The 27,502-nt window shown below is 43.1% G+C and overlaps 1 long non-coding RNA gene across 1 annotated transcript in view; it reads left to right on the forward strand.

The window, feature by feature from the left end:
* LOC119019479 overlaps nucleotides 1–27,502 on the forward strand; it is a 39,218-nt gene that overhangs the window by 6,239 nt on the left and 5,477 nt on the right. The window contains exon 2 of the long non-coding RNA XR_005075059.1: nucleotides 8,813–8,911. This is a non-coding gene — a long non-coding RNA (uncharacterized LOC119019479). The remainder of the gene's footprint in view (nucleotides 1–8,812; nucleotides 8,912–27,502) is intronic.

The following is a 27,502-nucleotide window of genomic DNA, read 5'->3' on the forward strand; positions in this document are numbered from 1 at the left end:
CTGAATGTCAACCCAGACCAGAGGAGGAAAAGAAAAAAAAAAAACCCATCTGTAACCAAGCCACTGTCTTTTATCATTCACTCAGTTTTCTACAGCAGCACATCCAGCTTCATTCTCTGACAACACCTGAAAAAATACTGATTAAAATGTCCTCTTGTATATTTATATTCACCTTTTTTCTGGAAAAAAAAATCTGATTCAGCATATATTTGAGATGTTTTTAGAAAGTTTAACACAATGTAAACTACTTTACTGGGTCATTAACCTCCATCCACGTCACCCAAAAGTACCACAGTCCACCCAGTCGAAAAAAAAGGAAAAATGCAATGTGATGATGATGATGATGATGAGGTTCACTGTTACCAAGAGAGCGAGTCATCACGTGTCTCAAACAGCTGCAAAAAAAAAAAAAAAATACACTGGCATGCATCTCCCACTCCCTGGCACTTTCAGCATCCCCGGGCTGCAGGGAGGGGAGATGCTGTATGGGGCTGGCAGGCCGGCTGCCCCGACCTTCTCCGGAGGTGGAGCTAATCTCAACAGTTTGGTTCAGATTAGTGTTTTTTTTTTTTATGAGCACGGACAACCATCACTTCCTTGAGTTCCCTTAAAGATAATGACCTACACCCCCTCTACCTGTGACGATGACGTGGGCTCCATACCTAGCTCCCTTTCCCTCTACAAATGATGCTCAATGACTGTGTCCTCTGGTAGCCAAAGCTTTTTTTTTTTTTTACAGTATATATATTTTTTCTTAAAAAAAAGCGTTGCTGAAAAAGGAAAGGCCCCCCGCCATCCATTCCACAGCGCCCCATTTCCATACATTTATAAATACAGGCCGTGTGATTTGACTATGTGCTCAGAAATGGGTGGGGACAGTCCCCTTCTCCTTCTCCTTAGCAAAAAAAAAAAAAAAACAGTGGCTACGTGCTCGGTCGTGCCCTCCTTCCATGATCACATGCACATACAGTGCACCGCAGCCATTGTTGTCACGTGACGTGTTGAGTAACAAAACCATGGCACTGAAGGTGTTTTCATATTCATTGGACGGGCAATCAGCATATTTTATGTGAGCGTGCCCGGGGTTTTTTATGTGCCTCCCGCGCGCCTCTGTGCTGCTGTGTACGGCAGGTGCAAGCAGCAGGTTTATAATATGTATCGACCCAGGGTAATTTCTGTGCCAGACAAAGGATGTGAATATAGTCGTCATGTGGATGCCATTTGTTAATGTATGTGTTGCATGGCTGTGTTCTTTTTTTTTTTGCTACTCGTTGCGGCCCCTTTCCTCCGGATTGTTTTGCAGTAACAAAGTGGTCGGATGTGTGGCTTTCTTCTTCCAGCGAGAAAACTTGTCAGATTCGGTGTCATCTGCGGTATTATCCAGTCAGAACTGTTTTATCTAGGTTAACCGAGCAGAAACGCAAGGGGCTAGCTTCATCCTCCTGTGGCTCGGGATGGGGCAAGAGGCTCCATGTGCGTCTGCGGTATGCATGTCCGTGTTTGCATGTGTGTATGCCTCCCTGCCATTAACGGACACCAGGCGTCTCGGATAGCTGGCGAGGCCACTACATCATGTTGATGAAGGGGGGGTGGGTGTGTGTGGGGCTGGGGGACAATAGCTGTGTCTCAGTCAACAACGTCTGTCTGTCTGGCTTGGGCCATGTCTCTCTCTTTCTGTGTGTGTGTCTCCTGGACGTGAACTTGAACTTGAGACAGGCAGCCAGACACCATCTGTGCACCAGGGGTAATGAATTCAGCGCATTCATGGCTGTGGAGCAAGCCAGGCCACCGCCGCCCATTGATGAGCAGATGACCCCTATAGTCTGAGTTAGCTCTTCATCACTAATAGAATTCAACAATACCAGCTGGTAGTAGGGGAGTTGATTTTGGCTGTTTGCCTAAAGAGAAATAAGAGTAGTGGCGGAGGCTCACATGCATGTGTGCCGTGTGTGCGTTTGCATGCATCTGTGCTCCTGTCAGTGTTTGATCATGTATGCATGAAGCTCTGCATGTTTTACTTCCTTTTTTGTTTTTTTCTTTGTCTCACCATATAGCTTATGCAAATTAATTGACATACACCCTCTCCCTTCCCATATACTGGCCCGCTCCCTATTAAAGCATTGGCCTGCTATTTTAACGACGCAGCCATGCCGAATTTACAGCCCTGATAATTGAAAGGGCCGGTTCAGTATTGCCCCTGATAAAGGGTAGTAAGTGAGCGAGGCATAAACCTTAAACAAGCCAGGCACAATGTGAATTCCTGCAGGCCCTCCTTCTCCGTCTCCTCCTCCACCTCCTCCTTCTCTTCCTCCAGCTCCAGCTTCTGTCACAATCACAGGCGCACACACACACACACACACGCACACACACACACACAAGCGCACACACGCATGCGCACACACAATAAGGCTTTTCCCTCTGGTTGGTGTCGCCACGGCAACGGTAGGTGAGATCACCGTGCGCATGGCAGCATCAGCCCCTGCCAATGCAGGACAGATTCCTGGTTTCTGTGTGTGTGTGTGTGTGTGTGTGTGTGTGATTTTGTGTGCGTGTGCATGAGTGTGTAGAGTGCTCCATGCAAGAAACTAGAATGCCACCCACTCCCTGTCTCCATGGCTCAATGTAGACACGTAGTGTAGTGTTTAAATGTGTTCCCCGTCACTTAATGGCACATGTTGGGGAACTGAGGCTTCTCTAGTTTCTTCCATATATTGAGGTCATTATGTTAATTGTAGGAGTCTCAAGGTTACGTTTATATACAAGTCTGTAATTCTGAATTGTCCTTCGCCGACACACAAACACTCAAAGGGTGTCACTGGCTTCATTAACGGTGTCACTGGCGATTAATCGCAATCTGATCGACCTCCCTCCATAACAGGCCAGCCAGCCATAACTTGCCAATAATCCACTGAGGAATGTCATGGTTGGGCCCTTTTTAATGACATCATGCATGGCCACTTGAGCGTCTTGTGGGGACCAGCGGGCATGCTGTGCTCTGCCACGCTGTACGGCCCTCCCCTTAAGCTAACTGCGTGGATATGCATGGCCGACGTGTTAGACAGGCACCTCAGGCTCTCGCACGCTGTCAGGGATCCATACATAACGTAGGGTGATTGTGTGTGAAAGCGAGTGAGTCGCGTTGTCTGCGTGTGCAGGTTCGTTGTCACTGTGGCATCCTGTGTGATCCCTCAGAACACAGGGCAGAATGTGTAGCAAGTGCCTATGGTCAAACTTTTATAGTTGTACCACCAAGTGAAACTTAGAACTAGAAATGAGTCCCAGAAATTGTGCCAGCGTTAGTGACACAGATGCTACAGGACTAATTTTATGATCATCTCTAAATATAGTCGTCCTTTTTAAAACTCTGAGCTCCTGTTTAATGCCTTAATTATCCATCACGACGATAGTTGTAACACTTGAGGCAGGAGCAAAGCCAAGACCGGTTGCTCCCAAATTGATACTGTTGACGCTGAAGTCGTGCGTCTTATTAATCACAATGACGCATCAGCATGTTTGCTAATCAGCCACAATGACTCCCTACATTCCTCTTATATTTTAGCACTGAAATGGAACCTGAGGACTGTCAGACGTGTTTGATCAAACGCAGGAGAGAGGGATGTCAGCCCTCCTAGATTTGTGCAGCTATTTTGATTTAGAGGGGATAACCAGTCATTTTATTCTTTAAAATATTTAAACATGTTTAATCCTCCGCAGGGATTATTGAAGTAAGGCAGTGGCTACCTTGTTTTAGCATTTTTCAAGTGTATACACTTGTAAGATTAAAATGATTAATCAAATTCTCTAGTGAAAGCAGTGCAGTGTGAGCTGATCATGAAGTTTGTATTACCCTCAAATTTAAGATAACTGTTGCCACATTTTCATATGATGACACTTGCAGTCGACATACTGCCATAGTCCTGTCATATTGTTTTTATTTTAACACAAAATCTGATGGCAAAAGTTGCTGACTATAGTTCAAAGATGAAGCAAATGCAACCTTATGCACATTTTATGTAGCATGCCAATTACAATAAAGCTAACAATAAGTAGGATACAGTTTTCAGCCGTGAAGCTGCATGATTAGATATCAATACTGTGGCTGCGGCCGTGTGCATAAAGGCTATTTTTGCTCTACATGTCTAAGGCTGGCTGTAGAGTGTCTTCTTGGGTATCTGTGCTCCGCTGGCTTATGATTATGCAAATGCTATGCACTATAAATAAATTTGTATAATTGCATCTGAAATATGCTTTGAATCTCCCTCGAAGATGAAAGGGTGTAAATAATATATTTCGTGTCACTGCATTATTCATTCTCTATTAATTACAAACATCGGGGTGCTCAGTCTCAACATGCCATATGCTATACTCTACATTTAAGTGGTCCTCATGTTGATTTTTAAATACGGTGCACTGTATGTATGTCCACAGTCTATCATTAGAGCATACCTCGAACTAAATATGATAGGTAATTGTCTCTCACTCTCAGTGTTCCCATCAGGCTTTTGTTGTTGAAATGATAATTAATATCAGATACAAGCTCCGACTCGTAAAACGCAACGTCCCTGTATACACTGTCTGAATATCCACATTTTTTTCCCCATTCATATTATGCAAAAGCACGCCTGTATTATCTACCATGGCACAAGAGGCGGGGCTACAGAAAACATTAAATAAGCATAAACACTGTAGACGTGCCGCCACTACAATTAAAATATGCCCGTCCTCGCGCGCTTTGTAAAGCATATGGTATCGAGGCCTGGGTGCGATTTGAATATGGGGAACCATTTGAAAAATATATGCTGTTCGGCAATTAAATTATATGGGCTCTCGGACTTGAGAGCCCGTACCAGTGCATATAGAATAGTGAGCAGTGGTTGCTACGCTCGCATTAGCATCTGGCCCTTTTATGTAAATTTGATGAGAAAGGACTCATGCATATACGGCAGGGCTGGGGTGTACTCGCCTAATATCCTTATTAGAGAGGGGTGAATTAAATATTTATTAGGGGGGCTAAGGGTTAGGAAGGGGGGCCTGTCCTGTGTTGTCGTGAGGACCCGAGGTGGAAGAAGGGGGAAAGGGAGGAGGAGGTTGGCTTTCTCTATGAGTGTCTCTCTCTGCCTCAAGGTGCCACCATCTTAAGGCGTTTGGCAGTAGTGAGAGTGTGAGGAGGGTAGACCTAAAATGTCCGCTGGCATAGACACGCGCACGCATACACATTAACGCATACAAATTTCCATGCGATATGCGGACAGGAGCACGGAGCTCTGTAAAGTCGATTATTCAATTACTGTCATCGGCTGCTATGCATGCTGAGCATTTCATTTGCATGCATTAATTCCCTCGATTACTGTCACCTACGAGATCGGCCTGTGTTTAGCTCTCCATTTGCATGCCGTTTATTTGGCACGGGCGCTAATACTAGCACCGGGCCATCGGGATTGAGCTGCCGTTTGCTAATATTTGAAGAATTTCAGTTTTAGTTTCAGTGTATTTTTCAGGCCAAGGAGCAAATTGTGGCTTGGCTTTTATTGATTTTGGTCCGACAAAACATTTTAATGAGGCACACTGTTAGGAAATGTTTCAGGTCACATATGTATTTCTGTATTTATTCACAGTGTTGAGCAGTTTAATAAATTAAATAGTTACCTGGATTTTCAACCAGAGCTTTCCATTTAAAGTTCCACACATCAAGTTGATGTGTTTTAAGTAGCACAAATATATACCTTCAGGACTGAGGTGCAGCATTTTGCCTTTTGTGAGCAGCTACTATTAGAGTACAGATGATGCCTTTCTTCGAGTTGTTACACAAAATAATAAAAAATGACAGACGAACGTGACAAAGCAGAGGAAGCAAGTTGGTGAAATATTGCCAATTTATGTTAATCAGTGCTTTACTGTTCCTCCTATCATTTTCTGTCTCCGCTCTCACTTCGTCACACACACACACACACACACACACACACACACACACACACACACACACACACTGATGCTGACCTCCCCTATCTGTTAATTATCATAAATGTGCTTAGTGAGGCAGCATACACACACACGTGCACACACACGTACAGCACACAAACACACATTGTGCAGTGAGATACAGACACAGCATTAGCATTCCCTTTCATCCCAAAGTGCTCCTGAGGCATAGCATGAAGAAGAATGTGCAGGAAATTATTCACGATGAATTATAACACACATCATCCCCATTTTTCGGGTATCCACACACACACACACACACACACACACACTGAGGCGGTTAACCAGCTAACCGAAGTATGTTATCAGAGGTATTTGATGTTGGTTACAATTAGAGTTTTGCTTTAAATTGCTTGTTCATGTGTACAGTTATTTCTGTTCTGTAGTGCCGCACGTGCATTCATCGTGGTTAAATACTATGTATACGTGTATATTATTTCTATATGAGTTGTGTGTGTCCTTGCACAGTCAGCCTGTTGTCCCCTTTTTAGTGGCATTAAGTACACATACAATATCAGCTGTTCCCCCTCCCTGCCTCCCTGCTTCCTCTGATGAGTGGTACGCCCCGGCGTGCTGCCAAAGAAGTGAGAATAATTAAGCGGGCTGCGTGTTTGAGCCTGGCGTTGGCTAATGGATTGTTACCGGGAGGAAATGAGACAGGCAGCATGGGAGAGCTGGGTGGCAAGGCTTACCTCGACTTTGGATAATGAAACATTGAAAGCCACCAGGGTGGAGCGTAGACACACCTCTCGTAAAGGAAATGCTTTTGTTCTATGACTACTTCTTTTTGTCGTGTAGGTAGGTGCTGGTTGGAGAGGAGTCACACAGTGTGTGAGAGGCACAGCCAGTTCTGCATCACTTACATCAATATATGTAGCTTTTTTTTGCTCCAATGTAAAATTTCTCCCACTGTGTTTCGAATCAGTGCAGCTCACTTAAACATTATTTTTCCGCTCTATAAAAAAAATGATCCTCGTGGGTTTTGTGTGCGTCCCTCTTTTTGCTATCTCATATTGCCTTTGTGTGTTTGCGTGCGATAGATATTCAATTTGCATTAGATTTAGCATCATCTGCATCAACACACTGCTGCTTTAGAGAAACGAGGGGTTGATTCTTGGCACCATCATCGCCCCGTGTAGCCCCCCCCCACACGCACACATGTAGGCTGGAAGCAGAGTAGCGGTGGTGGGGAGAGAGGGGGGGAGCTGAGCACAGGAGGGAGATAGAGGAGCAGGAGGGAGATGGGATGAGACAAGCCACACAAGCCGCAAAGGGAACGGGGTGAAGGTGGAGGGGGGGATGCTGTATAGTTACCCTAAACCCTGCCGTAGGGCTAGAAACACACACATGCGTGCACACACACACACACACGCACACACTGGTTTGCCACACAACCGCGAAACACATGCAGAAGAGTGTCGCACATTGCAATGGGGAGGATGAGAATATGCCCTTTATGAAGATATCCCGATTGTTCTCATTGGTTCTTGCTTTCTACTCCTGACGTGATAATCGAATTTCAAAGATTTTGGTTTTGTCCTTTATAGGATTTTATTTGAATGCACTTTTTTTAAAGTTTGTATTTCAGAGAATTGAAAAAAACAAAACAAAAAAAAAACAGAAATAAAACTGAGACCGAAATCAGAATCTTGTGTGGTTGTATTTTTGTACAGTAGCGTCCTGACAGTGTGCGTGTCAGTGCAAGTGCACGTGTGTGCACACGTTGATACGGCGCTCTAATAAAACGTGGCATCTGTCAGGTTGATATTGACACGTCAGGAGAGCTCTGCAATCACTTGGGAACACAGCAGGGAAGAAACGCGGTAGAAAGAAACTACGCACGTTACTGTATGTTCCTGTATATATCCTCCCAGTGAGTCATAAGCACCACATGAAAATGAAATCAACTGTTATAGATTTTGGGTTAAAAAAAAAAAAAGAAAAAGAAAGACTTGCACAGTGGTATATATTTTTTTATTACTTATATCCTGCCATCTCCCCATTTGCACTTTTATTGCAGGGTATATATATTTGTATCTTTTTAAAGGTGTGCTGTGCCATGTGCAGTGTACATACCTTTGTAGTACTTTATGTCAGCATCTATTCACAGAGTTAAAGAACAAAAAAAAACTAATTGTCTATGGATGCGTTCGTGTTCACCTGTGTGTCACTATGTGAGGTCAAAAGGTTCAGGTCTATGTATAATCTATAATAGCTTCCTTTGACCTCAAATGGACTTGTCCTTTAGCCCTGACATTTGACTTTTGACCCTCTCACTCCAGTGAAAGGAGGCAGAGGTCAAGTGTGGTTGGGTTCAACAACATGGCCGCTGAAACTGTGTGGTAGCATGCGCTTGGATTAGCTTGAAGACTTTACTACTTTAACTAAAATTATCACGGTTTAAATATGAAATATGCAAGCATCAAAAGAGCAACTTTAGACATCTAAGTTAACATTTCAACATGGTTTCATATGAATATTTTGAAGTATGAGAAACATACCTACCATGACCTTCAAATGATGTGCAATCCAGCTGCTCATGTGCCAGTAAAGGCCCCGGTTCACCTTGCTATTTGTGGCAAGGTGGAAAGGTTGAGACGACATTTGCACAAGTTATTGCCAATCTGAATCCCTGCAAGTAAACTTAGCTACAGTAAATGCTACCTCTGTTTCCCTCTTCTGCCGTATAAGCATTTGCTTACCTCCCCATTCATTTTAGTGAAAATGTTCTAATTGTGATTTGCTCAAGAGGAGTTATTCAACATGTAAAGGTTACCGCTTGGTAAATATATTCACTCCCTGCATTTGTGTGTGTGTCTTTCGTTTGCTGCAGTGATGGAGAAAGGGAGCTGTGGTGGGGAACTGCAGGCAGCAGGAAGTGGAGGGCCACATGAGATCTCTGGGATTTTGCTCTCCACTGGACCCACATGAGGTGAGCTTGGGTTAATAAACCAAAATGTGTGTGTGTGCGTGTGTGTGCATGCGTGTATACACTATTAGACTACGAGGGCCGAATTAGTTTTTTTTTTTGTGTACTTGCCTGTTATCCATTTTTCTATCCAGCAGAAACAACCTAAACTTAGCCCAATCACACCGAAACTAAATTATTCTGATTTGTTGGCTTACGGCGACCTCTGGTAATTCAAGGTCAAACTGACTAATTTAAATTCTAGGAATCATTCTCTACAGAAATTCACATATTACTGCACTCTGAATATTTACTGAGAAACAGGATTTGAATTATTTGAAAAATGTTAAAACTAATTTTATTGAAATTATTGAAAATGTCAAAAAAACAGCCACATTTCTTTGTTGGCAGGGGTTTTTGACTGACTCCCCCCCCCCATCTCTGCTGATGTGTGAGTCTGTGTCCATGTGTGTCTGTTTGCCTGCAGCAAAGTTAGCCCATGTGTGTGTTGGATGAAGGCATGGATGTTAGTAGTGGTCCAGAGGACACAGTAAACAGAATAACAGCGGTTTGAAGAGAGCTCAGGCGATGTGATCGTGGGCAATATCAAATCCCATGACCCATTCTTTGCCCTGTGGTCCATACCAAAGACAAGAAGCACAGGGGAAACAGAGGTTACTGTTCTCTGTTCATCATCACAGCAACACACAACACACACAGTTACTACAGGCAGGAAGTGAATTCAGAAATCTCCTCTAGCCATTGAAATCCATACAGTAACAATAATTGCCCTCCACCCTGGCTTTGTTTGCATTACATGCAGGACATCTTGCCCTATCAATTAGACCCCCAGCCATCATTACATGTGACATTTCATGTTATTGAAGAGAGACAAACATTTTAATGAGCCAAGTTTGCTTTCATGACAGGAAATTATTTATTAAATTAGCTGCCAGCAGCAGCAGCTGATTACCGTCTGTGCTTTCTTTATTTCAACTCTGACCCCATTTTTCTTACAACTAACGGACGCTCGTCACTCTCAGCAAAAAATAAATAAATAAATAAATAAATAAATATATATATATATATATATATATATACAGCAGCACCTGGCACCTACCATGCTTATGGTCTTCAGTGGTGAGAAACACTATGACAAAGTGGCAGCTTTGGTATGAGCAAATTAGACCACGTGAGAGTCCGCAGAGCCAAAAGTTTATTTCTATGTGATGCTAAAATAAAAAGAAATAGATAAAAAAATAAATAAATAAATAAAGTGTCTGAAGAGAGGTGGTGGTATGTCAGCGCCCATGAACCTCAGTGAGCGGTGGTGTTGCTTGACCTAATTACTCCCAATACTCACACGTATTTGGTGGGCTGCTCAGAAGAGCCAATTAGAAGGGCAGGGCAAGTCACTGGGTAGAAAAAGTCAGTACTCAAGACCGTAGTCATGTAGACCACACCACAGCAATAGCGTCTTACAGCGAATTCATTTCCACAAAATTAGCACTATGTCTTGAAATAACCCTTCTGCCACCTGCTTCAAAAGGAATATATATGTGTTTTCTGTATTCATTGTGCAACTTAACAACTAGGATTTTACTTTATTGAGTCCAAACTAGTGAAATCGGAAGCTGTTACCTGAGGCTTCTGAATTGTGTCACTGCATGACAGAGGAGGGTCAACAGCTGTATACATCTACCAGCATCGGAAAAAAAAATACTTTTGAATCCAAAACATTTTTACTTATTTATTTTTTTTGAATCAGTTTTATTTTTGAAGTGTATGCTTAAAAATCAGATAATATTAAATAAATGCAATATCTGTGGAGTGTCTTTGCTAACACTTTTCTGTACATACAGAGCCATCACCTCAGATAGACCTTACTCTCTGCTAAAAGCCCAGCCCTAAAAGTATGTCAAGGTCATTAGACCCCTATATCTGACTTTGCATTATTTAGTTAGAAAGGTAGCCTTTTATATAAGTAACATCTAAGCCCCCATCAGCCACTGCCACTGGATACAGAATATGGCAGGGCTATGGGTTTTAAAGCTGAAACAGGAAACTATGGCAGCCTTTCATCATTGCAGATACATGTGTGCTTTTACAATATCAGGAAATGTTTGACGACTGGGATTTTTGTCGAATGGTCGCATTCCTCTTTGCCTTGGTACCGTTTGCTAAATAGCAAGATAAGCACCCATGAAAACACAGAATGTTTACCACACAGTATATTTTGTTTACATTGCACCGCCTCATTTCCTATGCTATACTCATAATCATCTGTCAGACATGCATATTTGGAGTACAGCTGCTCACTATTAGGGTGCCAGCGGGGGTGAGTATTTATAATGTGGCGCCCGCATGCGTGAATATAAACCCTCCAGTGTCGTAGACTGGCTTCTGTATCATCAGTGCTAGCCCACAGCGATTAATGAAGTCGTCTGCATGTGCCTGCATGATTAAGGAGTGCCAAAGCATCGGTGTGTGTGTGTGTGTGTGTGTGTGTGTGTGTGTGTGTGTGTGTGTGTGAGAGAGAGAGAGAGAGAGAGAGAGAGAGAGAGAGAGAGCGTGCGTGTCGTTGGCGCAGATACAACAAGAACACAGAACAAAAGATGCCAGCATACAAGACGACATCAGTAGGTCAATTCATGAACACCCAAATGAGCAATTTTGCACGGTAAAGGCAGTGTTCTAATTGCAATGGTTTAATTCTTCATGATCAGGTGATACAGTGAGAAACAATTTTAAATGATGACTAAAACCGGGGAGGCAACAGATGGAGAAAATAGTGTATCATTTATGAAAATATTGTAAAATATGTGAAAGGCATTTTTTTTCCCTTCTATTCAATGATTTAGTTTCCATCTATAATTTTCCTATTTCCTATTTGTCAAGTAATTCCATATTTCATGCTTGGATGCAGTCCTTTCCCCGTGCTATATATTGCAGATGCTCATGCCTCTTAGCGATAGCACAATATGTCCTTTCCATGGTTGCTCAGAAATTCCTCTAGAACTAGAACATACTCATCTTTATTCGCTCATTCTGATGCACTACATTATCACTGGTGTACTGCGGCACGAGGCTGACATTTGTAGAAATCTCCTCTTATCGATTTTATAATTATAACAGATAAAAACTACAGCCTTTTTTAAAAAAAGAAATAATAATTTAATATCCAAGTAGCTTTCAGCAAGCTGTGTAATAGCGCCGCGCGGGGAGGGTTTCTTCTGCATCATCATACAGTCAGAACAAAGGATATGCACATCGTAAAATCATGCAAATGAATGCAAATCGCTGGCAGCAAGGAATAGTGAGGTGGCAGGAGGGGAGTTTGTATAAGCGGAGGGATGCCAAGGGCTTTGTATATAACACTTGCTGGACAACCTTTCCTTAAGTTGTGGCAGATAACTAAAAATATATTGGTTCTGATTCTGACTCTAAACCTCTTCTGCACAGTGTTGTTCATAAAAGCAACACTCCGTAGAGTTTCCTCTTCTCATAAATTCAGGATACATCTCTTAATTCGCACTGCCTAAACAATATGTAGCTTTGTATTGCTGCCTTTTTTGCCGGAATTTTTTTTTTTTTTTATGATGCAACAAAATACAGTGTTCATTCGAAAGGCTGATCCGAAACACAGGGAACGCAAATGTGATACAACAGCGTCGCAGTACACGCCTGTGTGTTGGGATGATGCAATATCATGACTGTACCGCCTCCGAGAAATGCAGAGCAGATATTAGTAACGCCGACACTAATGAAAGCTTCCTCTCCACCTTGCGCTTCCAGGGCAGACTTTCCTAAACAGGTGACATTTTCAGACGTGTGTTCACTAACTAACTAGTTCAGTCCCAATCTCCCTTTTGCCATGAAAAGGAAAAATATTCTCATAGTTGTTGGTTCTCCAATAGTAAATATTTATAATACCAGTAGTGCATCAAAAAAATATCACAAATGCATCAACACAGAAAGTGAAAAAGATTTACTAGTGCCCTAACATTAAAAGTGAATCAACTTTCATTATATATCATGTCATAATAACAACACAGTGTTGCAGTATGTGCAGAGTGTGTGTGTTGTAAAATATGCCATGGTGTGTTCTACCACAAAATAATTCAAAACTTTTATTCAATCCTAATTGGTAGATTTATCTTAGAATTATGTCACAAAATCCTAACACAAAAACATTTATCAATTTGCAAAGCCTATATTTTTTTTCCCTGCAGCGTCACCTCCTTTTGACAAAATGCTGATATTATTCCATGAACCGCGTAGACACGATTTCATGATCGCGTTCTCATAGCCGTCCGACAATCAGTAATTTGTTCGACTTGCATATGGGGGAAAAAATCACATTTAAATAATGCTGCCCTCTCAGACACCACACACACACACACACACACACACACACACACACACACACACACAGACAAACCAGCAGACACAATATGGCAGCAGAGAAAAGGGGGAGGGCACAGACAGACATTCACAATTGTGCATAATGATGTTAACATTCCTGCATGTCTAATGCAGGGGATATTGAGACAGACACTAGCTGGTCGGCGGTCTGGCTGTGTGTTGTGTGTGTTCATGGCTACAGACTGTAGCAGTGCATAATGATGTATTAATTGTGGCCTGCTCCCACTCGTGGTGTTTGGGCTCCTTGCCGAGGTTACTACGCGGCCTTTGATGCGATCGTTAATCTTGTAAACATATGCAACATCAGACCGCGCTTTTTTTCCCCTAGTCTGCTCGCATGAAATCGTAAGTGCACTGTAAATTGAGTAAAAGGAACGACTCATGTTATTGCCTCGTGCAAAATTGCAACCGGTGGACATGTGTTTGTTGGGTATTTTCTCAAATGACTCTTATTTTTTGAAGAATTAATCCAGATTTACACAGCTGTTTTAATATAACAACTCAGCATGGGTATATCAGTGTGTATCAGTGGCCAGGGTTTTAGGAGATGAATGCTAAATTGAAAGGAATGGCTTCGCCAGTCTGAATGTTGGTATTGATAAAAAGTGCTTTAAAAAAGATGTGCCTTAATTTGAAATGCATGCACTATCAAGTGATCCCTCAATTGTGTGATTTTTTTTTTCAACTTCCTCCCAAATAGAAAGACAAACTCAAAGGGAGGGAAAGTGAATATGAAAATGGAGTGCCGGCATCATAAAAGATGGAAACAAAGAGGGACAGACAGCATATACTGGAAGGACAGGCACAAGATGAAGCTCATTTTTCTGTGGGCACCCAGTGGCGTCTGCATTGCAGATCGCTGAAATCCCCCTCGAATGCGTCCCTGGGCTTAAGGGGAGATGGGGTGGGGAAGGGTGAACAAGGGATGGGTTTATGCTATCTCTGCTTTAGTACACTTTGTTTTTTTTTTTTCCCTCCCCCCACCGAAATATATTTTTTCTGTCTGCATCAAATGTCAAGTTAATTTCCTGGGTGCTATGAGGGATGTGTCCTCCCCTTTCGGTATGTGTGGCAGGGTGGTGGATTGTGGCAGGGTGGTGTGTGTGCATGTGTGTGTGTGTGTGTGAGTGATATGTGTGCGTGTGTCTCTGTCTGTATGGGTGAATGGGGAAAGGGGCATGGCAAGGCAAAGAGAGAGGCGAGAGGTGGTGGTGGTGGGGGGGGTTCAGTACAGTACCTATAAATTGGCTCTCTCTGAAGAGCTAGAGAGGTGTGTTGAAAGTGCGCCTGCACCCGTGTGTGTGTGTGTGTGTGTAAGAATATGATCCAATTATTAATAGATGCTTTTGTCAGTGTACCTATGCCCATGTGCCTCTGCATGTTCAGTTCTTTTGAAGGTTCATCTAAATTGAATATTCACTTACAAATAAATGTTTATATATGATAATGGAAAGTAATTCAGTGTTCAAATTTCAAAAGCAGACATTTTTGATTTTCAAGTAGTGTAAAGAGAAATGTTGCTGCATGTTCTGGTCACTGACAACAATCTCTGAAGCTCAATTTATACCTAGTGGCATATAACATTAAAAATTCATGCATATTAGTCTTCCTTTAACCTTGTTGCTTGGCAATAGCTGTCTTTTTACCCCTCTGACTTCCAAGGGTGGGCTATATTTGACTATGTTTTTTATTTATTTCAGGTTTTCTCCATTATCGATGAGTAATTGTGTCCCTCTGATAACCTCATGTCTACTAGCTGCGGACACAACCCCACCTATATACATATATATTTTTTTCAGTTTTCATGTTTTTTTCTCAGTGGTTAACACAGATGTAGTAAATATGTTGAACATATTTTTAAAACAGTGATGTGTAAATGCACGCTTTTAATTTAAGACAATATGCACCGGGTCTTCACTGCATTTGTGTGCATCTGTGCGTGTCTATGCATGCGTAACTATGCGTGTATGTTTTTCTGAATGATTTTGCGCAATTTCACATGCACGATCAAGTGCACGGAGCCGCACTATATTTTCTATTGCAAAGTGTTAAATGCCTTATTGCAGAGAAAGGGATTATGCATTTGTCAGTCGTGCTTACGCTGATGTATGCCCCTGCCCCACAAATGTCACATCCCATAACCCAGAAAAATTACACCAGTCCCACCTAATTACGCATATTCATGATGCTGTTTTGCATAGTGCTGCTAGCAAACTTCTGTTACAAGCCACAGAGCTGAGGGATGTGGTTGAGTGAAAAGGCTTTCAATCCACTGATTCAGTGCGTCTCCGCCACGAGCATCAGCTTGATAACGCCACCTCCGTGCCATTTTTTTTTTTTTTTATGATCTGAGACCATTATGGAGAAAGAGAGAGTTTTCTCTTATTTCATGCAGTCAGTCATATTGCCAGTGCCTGCAGCATGTTCAAACCTAGTGGGAATTTTTAATAAAGAAATTAGCTTTGTCCTAGATTATGAAGGTCATTTTGAAATAGATCCGATTCAACTAATGGTTTTTGAAATACTTTTTGTCATTTATATCTCTGCGCTGCCTCTTTTTTTCCTCCTCTGTGTTTTTATTTCTCCCTCTTATACTCTTACGATGAATGCGATTCTTGTGGTCACTGCTGATGAGCACTATATAAATCACAGGGGCAACAATGCCTGCAAGTGGAGGCAGGGATGGGTTTATTCAGATAAAGTTATGCCTGTAGAAGAAATACAGAGGAGGAAAAGTTGAAGAAAGAGATGGAGGAAGAGACAGAGGAGGGTGGATGAATCGTAGGGGCTGGCTCAGCGGCTTATTGTGGCACTTGCGGAACAGACTTAATCAGACTTGGCCCGGCTGTAATGAAGGAGAGGGTCCAGGCTGTGCCACTGCTTGGGTAAACAGCGATTGTTTCAGTCCAGGGTTCCCAAACACGGGCAACAATGGTACTATTGTCCCGCCAGCTCTTATTAAGAGGCGAACCAGAGATGGGGCGAGGAGCAGAAGTGGGGAAGGGAGGTGGGTGAAAAGGGGGCAAGAGGGGAGAAGGGGGGGGGGGAAGCAAGAGCGAGTGGGAACCTGACAGGAACAGAGGATGGGTACGGAGGGGGAGGTGGAAAAAAACGAGAGGGATGCAGGGAGATGGTGAGAGGTGCTTCTCTGATCCTCCTTTTTTTCCTCCACACTTGCGTTGTGTATTCTTTTTTCCCCACCATGTTCCCTTTTCCATCTTCTTCTACCTTCTCAACCATCATCATCTCCTTCTTGTCCTTTCCTCTCGTCCTTTCGTCCATACTTCCTTCCTGCATCGTCCTACCAGCCACCTACTCTATTCCTTCCATCTGTCCTTTGTTCCTCTTCATTTTCACATTTGGGGTGGTGAGGGATGCTTTGCCTGTCATACCACCTTTGCATCACCTTTTGAGAGAGAGAGGGAGAGAGAGACACAGAGAAAGAAAAGAAGCGAGAAAGGAGAAGGGGATTGGGAGGAGGGAATGAGAGGAGCAGGGAAGAGAAAAGGGGCCAGAGCAAGACAAAAAGGAAAGATCACGCTGCTTCCTGGCTTAATGAACATGGGCAACGGATGATCACAATAGAATACATTATGCTCTTGTTAGTAGAGGCAATCAATTAGCAGAGAGCACACCACTGGCACACCATCTTTCCTGCTTGGCCACTGGCTCATTCACAGCCCAAATGAGTGGCCCAAGGAACCCCCTCGCCTCGCCGTTTTTTCCCACCCTTACTGCCCAGCAGCCACAAAAGCTTTGATTTAATTCCTCGATGTGAAAAGGGACACTGTTGAATTTGCATTTCCGCTGCATTCACTCCACCTTATTTGAAATATTAGTCTGGTTCCGCTACAGTCAAAGGTCCTGGCTCAATGTAAAATGTTTGTGTGCGTATGTTTGAATGTGTGTATACAGGTAATAGCACATATATTAACCACAGTAAATCCGCAAACCTTATTTTATTCCTATCAGCTATGCAAATGGTATTGTGATGCTCAATGGAAAACTGCCCTCTGACAGCAAACTGGATCCATTACCCAATTGCCAAAATAAATGTTGACCATGTACATTTCTGCAAACCACTGCAACTTAACATTTCTCTAGGTTTCATTTTCAATTTTATGTTGTGACAATGCTGTGCATGTTGTCTGGTTAGTGTAATTGGTTAGGGTTAGGAAAAGATAAGGTTTTAGTTGACCCCGTTCTGTTGCCACGATCATAGCTAGTAAATGACATCATCTTGTCAAAAATATGTCCACACATCTACTTAAATACATTAAATACATACATGGTTTCACGCTTACAAATGTTCACATTCTGCATCTAACACTCGTGCTTGGCAACCATCTTGGCCTATCTCTGTACAAAGGCCCTTCAGAACAGTTAAAAGTGGAATTGGATGAAATGTTCCCCTGTGGAAAGGGACAACCCTTGAAGGGCCTCAAAAGTCATCAGTAGACGCTGATGGTGTGTACACGATGACTGGACATTTCCAACATGGCGTCTTTCGCTGTTGTGATTACTGTTGTGGCAATCCCGGTATTACCACAATGCAGTTTGATGAAGATAGAAAAGCATGGATGCCTCCAGATTTTTTCACAACAGCGGTACCAAGTGTGGCAACTTTGCTGCTGGACTATAATTGAATGTTGGGCTTCAAATACCATCAAAGATGGGATGCAACATTAAAATATGTCAAAATGTTGGACTATCATGCACAAATCAGCAATGACACTATAACACTAGCAAGCTTAGCTAGTTTGCTACCAAGACATCAGCAAACTGGTTGCAATTGTTTTATGCTTGTTATAAAGAAAAGGACCAAAACACACTGAAACAATAGCGATGTCCTCACAACCCTTGGTTTGAACTGTGCTTCTCCGTTTGGAGGCCAAGTTGCCCTCACACTTAACCCTACCCCTCTATCCAAACAATCGGGGCAACCTACCCCTTGATGCCAACACGCAAAACAAAATGGTAGGGTTAAGTGGTGTTTTGGGATCGTGCCAAAGTCAGCTCATATACATGTAATATGAACGTGACACCTATTGTCGAAATGTTGATACGATAGGCTACGTATAACACATACAAATTTCAATGTATCCATGATTTGTGGACATGTAAAATAGCACATTTTATTCTGAAGATTGAGCTGGTGCCCACTAAAGCTCGGCTCCACAGGATGGGAATCAGACATGACAATGTCTCTGTGACTGACAATGACAATTGCATACCAAATTGTCACTCAGGTCCCTTCAGCAATTCATACAGTGGTTGGGTGAAATTCCTTCATCCTTTTACCCCCATGTTTTCTTCTTCTTTTTTTGTGTCAGCTAGCGGAATAGCTCCAGATAATGGCAGCAATCTATATTGTGAAAGAGGCAAGGAGTAGTTCTGCCTTAACACAGGCACAAATCACCGCTGTCTGGCTGAGGATCTGTAAAAGTGTCGGTGATGAGTAGAACACACTGCTTTCACTGAGGAACTTCGCTGTGATTCCAGGCAGAGGTTAGAGATGGAGGAAACAAAAGGAAATGAAGGGAAGAGGGATAAAGGAAAATTGTATTAAAACTCAGGATGCGGGCTTGTGCTTGTGTGTGCTGAGAGGAGGATGGCCTCAGGTTTAGGTTCAAGGAGCCTGTTGCTGTTTTTGCCAGGGCGTTTATAATCTATGGTCATCTGGAGATTGTGCATGTGTGTCTGTGTGTCTATGTGTGTGTATCTATTTGTGTGTATTTCAGGCACATTTCCTGTCATGCTATGGGTAGCCTTGAACTCAATTAGTGAGAGTTGCATCTATTCTATAATACACATGACACTTTTGAGTCAAAGGGTGTAATATGTAAGAATTTTGCTTGGGAACATTCAAAACTTGAATTAAACCATCAACCTAATATGAAGGAATGACTTGGTTGATTTGCTTTAACTTCTATGTGTTGCATTGCAAGGCATATTTAGCATGCTAACCAGCTAGCCTTTTCCTGGTTTGAACTCCTGTGCTAGCAGTGGAAACACAAACACTTTGCTGATGCTTTGAGCTCCCAGTCCAGACTGCTAGCTGCGTGCAGCAAACTGTGCTAACTAGCAAATGGTAGCTACTGTTGGAAGCATTTAGCAATCATTCTGGGTATTTTCTGCTGTTTTAAATAAGCTGAAAAGAATAGCAACATGACTGTGCTTTTTTGATAAAACATGCACCATTTACTATTTTTTTAGTGCTAATACTGATAATATTGGTCTGCAGGAAACACCTATCAAGGCTAAAATTAAAATAACTCTTTTCATGTGTTATAATGTCTGATTTTGACCCTTTGGGCTGTAAAAATATAATGCTACCCTTTCTTGTGTGTTTGGTTGTCTGTGACCTTGTGATTGTGTGTCTCGCTTATTTGTACTTCCAGTTTGCATGTTAAATCCCGCAATATTCATGCAGTTTGTACCTATACAAAAAAAAAAAAAAAAAAACACACACAGCGATTAAATTGTACATAACAATACAAGGCTCCTGCTCACAGTCCATACACTATGTCTATAAGAGCTCCTTCACTAATGCACGGATGAATAGGAAATGTATCACAATGTACACACTTTCTTTTGTTACCTGAGGAGCTGTAAAGTGGATTTTATCTCTTTGTACAATGGGTGCATGTACAGCAGTGTTTTTTGTCGGTCTTCAAAGTGCCTCGAAATAGTGCAGGGTTGACCTTTAAAGGAGAGACTGAGAAAAAAAAAAAGCATTGAATTTTCCTCAGAATATCAGTGTATACTATATGCAGACTTGTTTGTTTGTGTCTGTTGGAATATTAAAGTGCAAGTGCAAAATACTTAATGTATTCAGTGTTTTTAGGCTGCAGAGGGCATTGTGTTCTCACTCCATTTTGAAAGTTGAAATGTTGAACAGCTAATGGAAGGCGAGCATGAACAGGGCCTGAGAAGGAGGGGTCCATGCACTATCTGTATGAGTAACGTGAAGTGATAAAAAATGTTAAAAAGAAAAAAAACAAACAAAAAAAAGCATAGCTGGTTCATGGAAAGAGGGTAAGACACTCGGCAAAACTTGGCTTTGAAAAGAAAATCTGACCTGACATACTGGCATTGGAACACTTGTGGTGGAAAAAGTATTGACACTCAGAGAAGTCCTTGCCCAAAAAAAAAAAATTGAAACCACACAAAACATTTGAGATGAAAAGACATGGTTTGTGCTCTGTTTGTGTTGCATCTTTAAATCCTGAAACATTTTAGGCTTTGGGTAAAACTGTTTTTCTGAGAACCTGTTGAGATTTTCCAGCCCCATCGCCCAGATCAGCAGTAAACATTTCTGCGATCTACAGATATGTCCAAAGTTGACATTTGTACCAAACATGGAAAGTCACATTCATATTATGCTCATGAGCCACCTTTCATATCAGAATGTATAGGGGATGGTGGGGCCGTTATTAGAAGCCAGCAAAGCTGCCAAATGACCACTAGATTTTTAAGGAAATTTCTTTTTTTTGTGGAGACCAAAATCTTATTTTTAAGAGGAAGTCAAACCATCTCCATTCATTTTTTTCCTAGTGTTTATTTGGGCAATTGGGTTGAGTTTTCCCTCGACCTTATGTACCTCCTTTGCTTTGCGGTAATGTCTGTTCCTCTCTCTTTGTACTTTCTCTTGACGATCTCCTCTGCTCTCTCGCCGCTGGATCCACATGTACAGGTAGTCATGCTGCTGACATTTGTGTCCAAGCTGGGCCCAGTGACATGGCCTTTACCGCCCCTCGCTGGGTGTCCCTTAGCCATCTCTACCCCCTACTGTTGTTCTTAACCCACCAAGTCCTCTTCATCAGCGTGCGCATAAACATGTGTATGTTTGTGTGTGTATTTGTGCGCTTTGGAGCCGTTCTGTGTGTACGGTGTCTGTGTGTTTAAGCCATGTCCAGACCAGCCATGTTCATACTCGCCTGTAGCCTGTGTGCGCAGTAGGGGACACGGTATGGAGCCTGCCTCTTTCTCTGCTGAATGCAGGCTGAGCAAATACAGTCACTGTGGGCTGTGAGGTAGCGGCGCACACAATGGAAAGAGGTTAGCTCATGCTGGTGTGATAACGGACACATCCGTCTTAAATTGGTTTTGTTGTTAAAAATTGAATTAAGCTTTCATTTTTGTGGAAAGAAACACTAACTTGCTCATGAATGCAATGGACATCTTACCTACGCCACTCACTATGGGTTTTTTGGAAAAATGTTTTGACCGTCTGCGTTACAGAAATTCGGAGGGCTGCTATGTGCACAGACAAAGTGCAAAGCCTCATTGTTCTTCTCCTCAAACACACATACACAAAGATACAGACACGCTCACCGTCCCTGCAGCCATGGGAATGGAGAATGCTGAGGTTCAAGGTCATTTCAAGTATTCAGCAGCCCGGGGCTCTCCATTGTCAGTGCAACACATCCTTTTTGCTCACACATGCACTCAGATGCGTGCACACACGCATGCACACACAACACATTGTGGTGGGTGCAGCATTGTAACAATCGCATCCGAGAGAGCAAAGGGTCCATCAGGTGAGAACATGACACTTCGCGGGTCCATTCACATACACAGTCACAGATGTGAATCTTCAATAGAGACGCAATTATCCATTTTTGTTCCTGTAACTGTCCAGATATGAAAGAATGAAAGGTACGGCTGTTGGACACTTGCCATTTTCTGTCATCATTGCTGTGACTGTTTACTCTTCATGCTCTACAGTCTGCAGATTTGTACACTATTGTCTAAAATTTGGTAAACAGTCACCACTGTTTGGCACCGACTGATTACTTATATTTGGTTTCTATTCAGTAAATGATTGAGATGGGAGGCAGAAATAGATGAGATGGAGATTTTAGAGAAAGAGCGAAGGTGAGGGAGAGAGGGAGAAAGAGAGAGAGAGAGAGAGAGATAGAGAGAGCAGCAGTGGGTGTGATTAGCTCCTTTGTTGGAGGTCTGTTGAGCTTCATTGGCTCCAGAGAATAGGTTCCTAATGAACCCAGCCAAGCTTGGACCAAACTTTGTGCTGAAGACAAACTAAGTTATGGTGGTCTGGCAGAGCGCTGAGGGCGAGCCGACTGATATACAACGCCTGGACATATGGTCCCCCCATCAGGGCCTCTCCCAGCCACTTTCTCATGTCCTGGCTTCTGTGTGTGTGTGTGTGTGTGTGTGTGTGTGTGTGTGTGTGTGTGTGTGTGTGTGTGTGTGTGCACTTTGGTGTGTGGCTGTGTCAGAGGGGATACACAGAAGAAGAATATTTATAGTAAGATATTTCTATATTTGTTTGATCGCTCATTGCAACACAGAAACAGAGAGCTGGAAGAGAAACACAGAGAGTGGAGGGGGGGGCAGAGGGAGGGGGGAGAGAGACTGGTTGATGCTTACTGAAAGCGACAGAGGAGAGAGGGCTGCAGGCTTTGTCTTTCCAGCTGACCCCAATACAGAATCCTTTCTGACACGTCCTACAAGACATGGAGTAACTGAGTAAATCAGGCCAACCTGGCTGTGGTGTAGAAGTGACTGCACCATAACAGATGCGATATGGATGAGAAGCACATGGTATCAAGATGAACTCACAACACAGGCAAGAATATAAAAGAAAGAAGTGTGAAGGCCTGTATTGCATGTTGCAAATAGAAAAGGGTTAGCTCCACAGCACTTTTGGTGCTTTCGTAAGTCCATGCATGTGTGGCCATATGTAAAGAGGAGGCGCAGGTGAGCCTGAGTGCGCTTTGAGGCTAATTGTTTGGGTCAGGGTGGGAGCGTGGGGACGGATGGCTTCCGTGTCCACCAACAAGGCTCTCGGTAACTGAGCCGGCGAGGGGGAGAATGGGCCCACTACAGGGCCACACAGCAGGCTCAAACAACACTTATTCTACTGGCCAAACTGTCAGCCAGAACAACTTCATTGTGCCTAAAATTGGAGTTGAAAGCAAGGCAGAGACTTGGGAGGGGTAGGGGCAGTGGAAAGTAGGGAGAAAGAAGGGGAGGATGCAGGGCGAGAAGGAGGGGGGTCTGTGGGAAACCGGGGGACTGGAAAAGGGGGAGTCCAAGAGAAAGTGCAGTCTTGGGGATGAATAGGGTCAGACGGTGTGAGTTCATTTCAGTGAGGAGAATTCCCATAGAGCCTACACCAGGGCCAGGCAGCCAGGAGCAAGGCAGTGGCTTGAATGGAAATTTATTTAAATTCTGGAAAGGAGGGGACGAACTGCAGCAATTCTGTATTCTAGTGTCTGTACCACATTTTGTTCACAGCCATGATAAGACCAGTTCTCAGACAATGGTGACATAACCAGCTGATGGCACTACATGCAGCATTTTACTAATGTGCAACTCACTCAACTGCTGCTTTTAAGCTTTGAATACATTTTTTGCAGACCTGAGTACAACTGAAATCACGTAACACTGGTTCTCCTTGTGTTGCTGCCTCTCCATCATTTTATATCATGCCAATAATATGTGTGCATATTTCTCAAGCTTATGGAATAAATGACTGTGCCACACACACACACACACACACACACACAGGCTACCCACAAGTATTAGACACTTCCCTGCAGGATTTCCCAGCCTTGGACCCCAGGAGGGAACCCAGCCACGGGCTTTGAACTGTGATTTGTATATAGTACAACAGAAAGTCTCTTTAGACTGACACTAAACCAGTCTAAATCAGTCCAACACTGATTTACGTCACCCTCTTTGTCTCTTCTCTCTTCTCCTGCTGGCTATTTCAAATTCATCTTCCTGCCCTTGGAAACTACTGCGAAAGGGTGAAAAAGTTTACTTAGTCACACTGAGTTTAGGGAGATGAGGAAAGTCTGTGATTGTGTGTGTGGGCGAAGGTGTGTGTGTTCAATCCTGCACGTCAGTGCGATTTGCCCGTGTATGTGTGTTTGCGTGCTTGCGCGTGTGCAAAAATGCACACACACACACACACACACCCCTGTTTGATCCAGAGCTAGCCCTGCAGCTCCCAGAGACTCAACAAAAGGCCTCCTCTATCCATTGTATGAGCTGTGTGTTTCCCAGGAGAGCTCGGGCTCAGAGAGAGAAGGGCCCCAGATCACTTTCTCCTGACATGGATGTTTATTCGCTCTATGGTCCGGCAGAACACCCTCCAAAAGGACCGGCCTTAGCGTTTTGACATGCATGACACATAGTTTGGGAGAAGAGAAGAAGGGATAGGTGGAAAGGAAAAAGAGTGAGTGTCTTGACAGATCAACAGACATGCAAGACGGACAGATGGAGGAAGGACCTGTCTGCGAAGGTGTTCTCAGTGCACTCATATGAAAAAGAATATTCATTGTATTCTCCACCATTTTATTTGCTCCTTGTCTTTACACTAGTCAGCTTTCTTGTCAACCTTGTTCATGAATGTAGATCCAGCCGGTGGGTGGGTAGAGATTTCCCCCTGATCTTGACAAGCTCTCCCATCCCTGACTGCATACTAATTCCTCCAGAACTACTGAACCAGTGCAAAACAAATACAAATTGCCACGGCTGCTCTTCATTGCTTGAGAAGTATGGTCTTGGGAGGTTAGGGAGATAGAAGCTGTCTATTGTGGGTCTGTGATTAATCAGATTGTCCGCTGTGGACAGAGAAGCTTACAGGGACAGCTGTTGTAGTCGGATATATGATATCTTTAGGAATCTGTCAATATGTCTGAGTTTAAAATCCTGAGCTAATGAAGGACCCACTCATTCACTCAGCAGTCAATTAAAAGTCCATCAAATGTTCAATGCGATCAGTCGGACAGCAGCTGATCATGACAATGGTAGGTTTGCAGGTTTCGAGGATGGCTCGGTGTTTACAGACAATGATCTGTCCCCGGCTGCGCTCTCTTCACCAGCTGTCTTTATCTAAGAGTTTGAGTGCTATCTATCAGCATACTTCACTTTCTTCTGCAGTATCTAAAAGTTTCCTTGAGATTGAGAGCGCCTGCGGGGTCGACCATAGATCTCAGTAGAGCTGCAGAAGCCGACAGTTGAAAACAAACATGGTAGGCTGATACCATCTAATCTGTTGAACACCATTATCGTCTAAGATATCGCTATACTCCCCTTCCATACCCACACGCACCCACCCTCCAAACCAGACTTTCTCTCTCTCTACACCCTTTGAGGTAAAAGCTTGTGTGTTGAGGCTGAGAGTGAATGTAAGCCATTGTTATGGTGTAACCGGACTCCACAGCAGGTTGTTTGATCCTGTTTTGGGCCTGAAAAGGTTTTTTTTTTTTTTCTTTTTTTTTTTTTTAAACTTGAACCACCATATCAGCTGAGAGGGTCAGACAACAGACTCTATTTGTAGAGTCCTCCGTCTGTCTGCTTCGCTTTTTTCATCCTCACTTTGTCTCTCTTTGTCAGTCTAAATCTCTCATCCAGATTTTGGTTTGAGTCCGAAAGCTTTAATTACCATAAAGAGGAACATGCAGTCATTCACATACAGTACTTAGACACAAACGTATGCTCTTAGGCACACGCTGTCGCTCTCAATTTCTCCCTCGTTCTCTCTCCCCTTTTTCTTTAAACAGGATCTTCTTGTACCACTCTATCCGTACAGACACTGGGATTGTATTTCTCACTTGCACCGCCGGTATTTCAATAGCAAAAGAGGATGCTCCCGGAACGTGTTTAAATGACAAAAGCTTTCGTAAATTGTTTTGTTAACCCACAATACAGCCCGTGATACAACCAAGCTCTCGTTTTCTTTTCCTGTTTACCCAACATCTCTTCATTATTTTACATTGCAACATAAAACCATGCTGGCGTATGTTTTGGCGCACTGACTTGCACTTCAACGCCTTTGTTACTGTTTTGGCATTGTGTTCTCGATTTATGATCTGTTTGGCGTTCGGTGCGGACAATGTGCATGCAAATATCCTCGTCCCATTATGCCGGCTGTCTTTGTATGTCAGCTTTCTTCCCTAAGAGGTATAGATGAAGAGTTGGAGGGGGGATGGAATGGTGCTGTATATTTTTTTTAGGGAGATTTGTGCACGTGCGCACGCACACACGCACAGACACACACACACGCACCCATCTGTGTCCCCAGCCCATTTCAGACATGAGAAACTGTACCTTCATTTGCATAAGAATAATTGACACTTCAAATTAGCCTTCCAATCAAAGAGGATTCTTTTTTCTTTTTTTTTTCAGCATATGTGCAGGCACTGAGCACTGCCATACTGGAGAATATGAAAGGGAGGGCAAAAGAGAGCACGGATGGGAGGGGACACGTCATAAAAGATTAACCCTTTCATTTCCTCATTTCAGGGCAGAGAATTTGATGTGCCTTTTTATTGGAAAATATAACCTGATATACAGTAAAACAGACTTTTAGAGGGGGATTAGAAATGATTTCTACTCTAAATCAAGGGATCCTATGACTGCCTGGTGGGGCAAAATGTTTTTTTTCTGATTGATAGGTATTTACCTTTGAAAGGTTTAGGTGCGCTGACTAGGTTACGTGCACTTTTACACACCTATATTCACCTCAGTGGCAATGAAAAAGTGAGTGTTATTAAGTAGAGTGTGCAAGTGTGTGTGCATGTGTGTGTCAGTGTGGATGTGTGTGGATTGAGGATTTGCTCACATTAAACCATTAAAGCAAGTGCAATGTTGAATTATTGATAATGGCTAATGAAAAGGATCAGTTCAGGATAAACTACAGGCTTAACCATAGCCCTGAGGGCTAACACACACACACACACAGACCTAAACACACATACACACACAAGCCATTCATTTCCCCTGTTCAACATCTATTTTAGGTTTTCTGAGTCGAGCTGTAACTTTAACTTGGTACTGGCTCTGTCTAGATAGCACTCTTTCATTGCTCTGTTGCAACCCATTCAAGTTAAGAGCAACAAAGGCCCCGACACTGGGACAAGATAGCTGCTGTGTGCTTCCAGGCCTCCCCAGTTGACAAGCAGAGAGTCTTTTTGAGGTTGAGCCGGTTTTTTCTGGGAGAATAAGGGACAGCGATTCAGTTTTGGGGGGAAGGGGATAGAGAATGGGGGTTGAGGGTTTGGGGGGGGGGGCACGGCGCCAGCCCCTCTGAAGCGCTCAGCATCCCCCCGCTTATAGGATGGCGGATGTGTCTGGGGGTATCCATGACAACACTGCTGCATGCCAGGGACAGACCACAGCAACATGGCCAAATAGAGTTGGTGTATGTGT

The sequence above is a fragment of the Acanthopagrus latus genome, chromosome 5, assembly GCF_904848185.1.
Source record: "Acanthopagrus latus isolate v.2019 chromosome 5, fAcaLat1.1, whole genome shotgun sequence".
Taxonomy (NCBI): Eukaryota; Metazoa; Chordata; class Actinopteri; order Spariformes; family Sparidae; genus Acanthopagrus; species Acanthopagrus latus.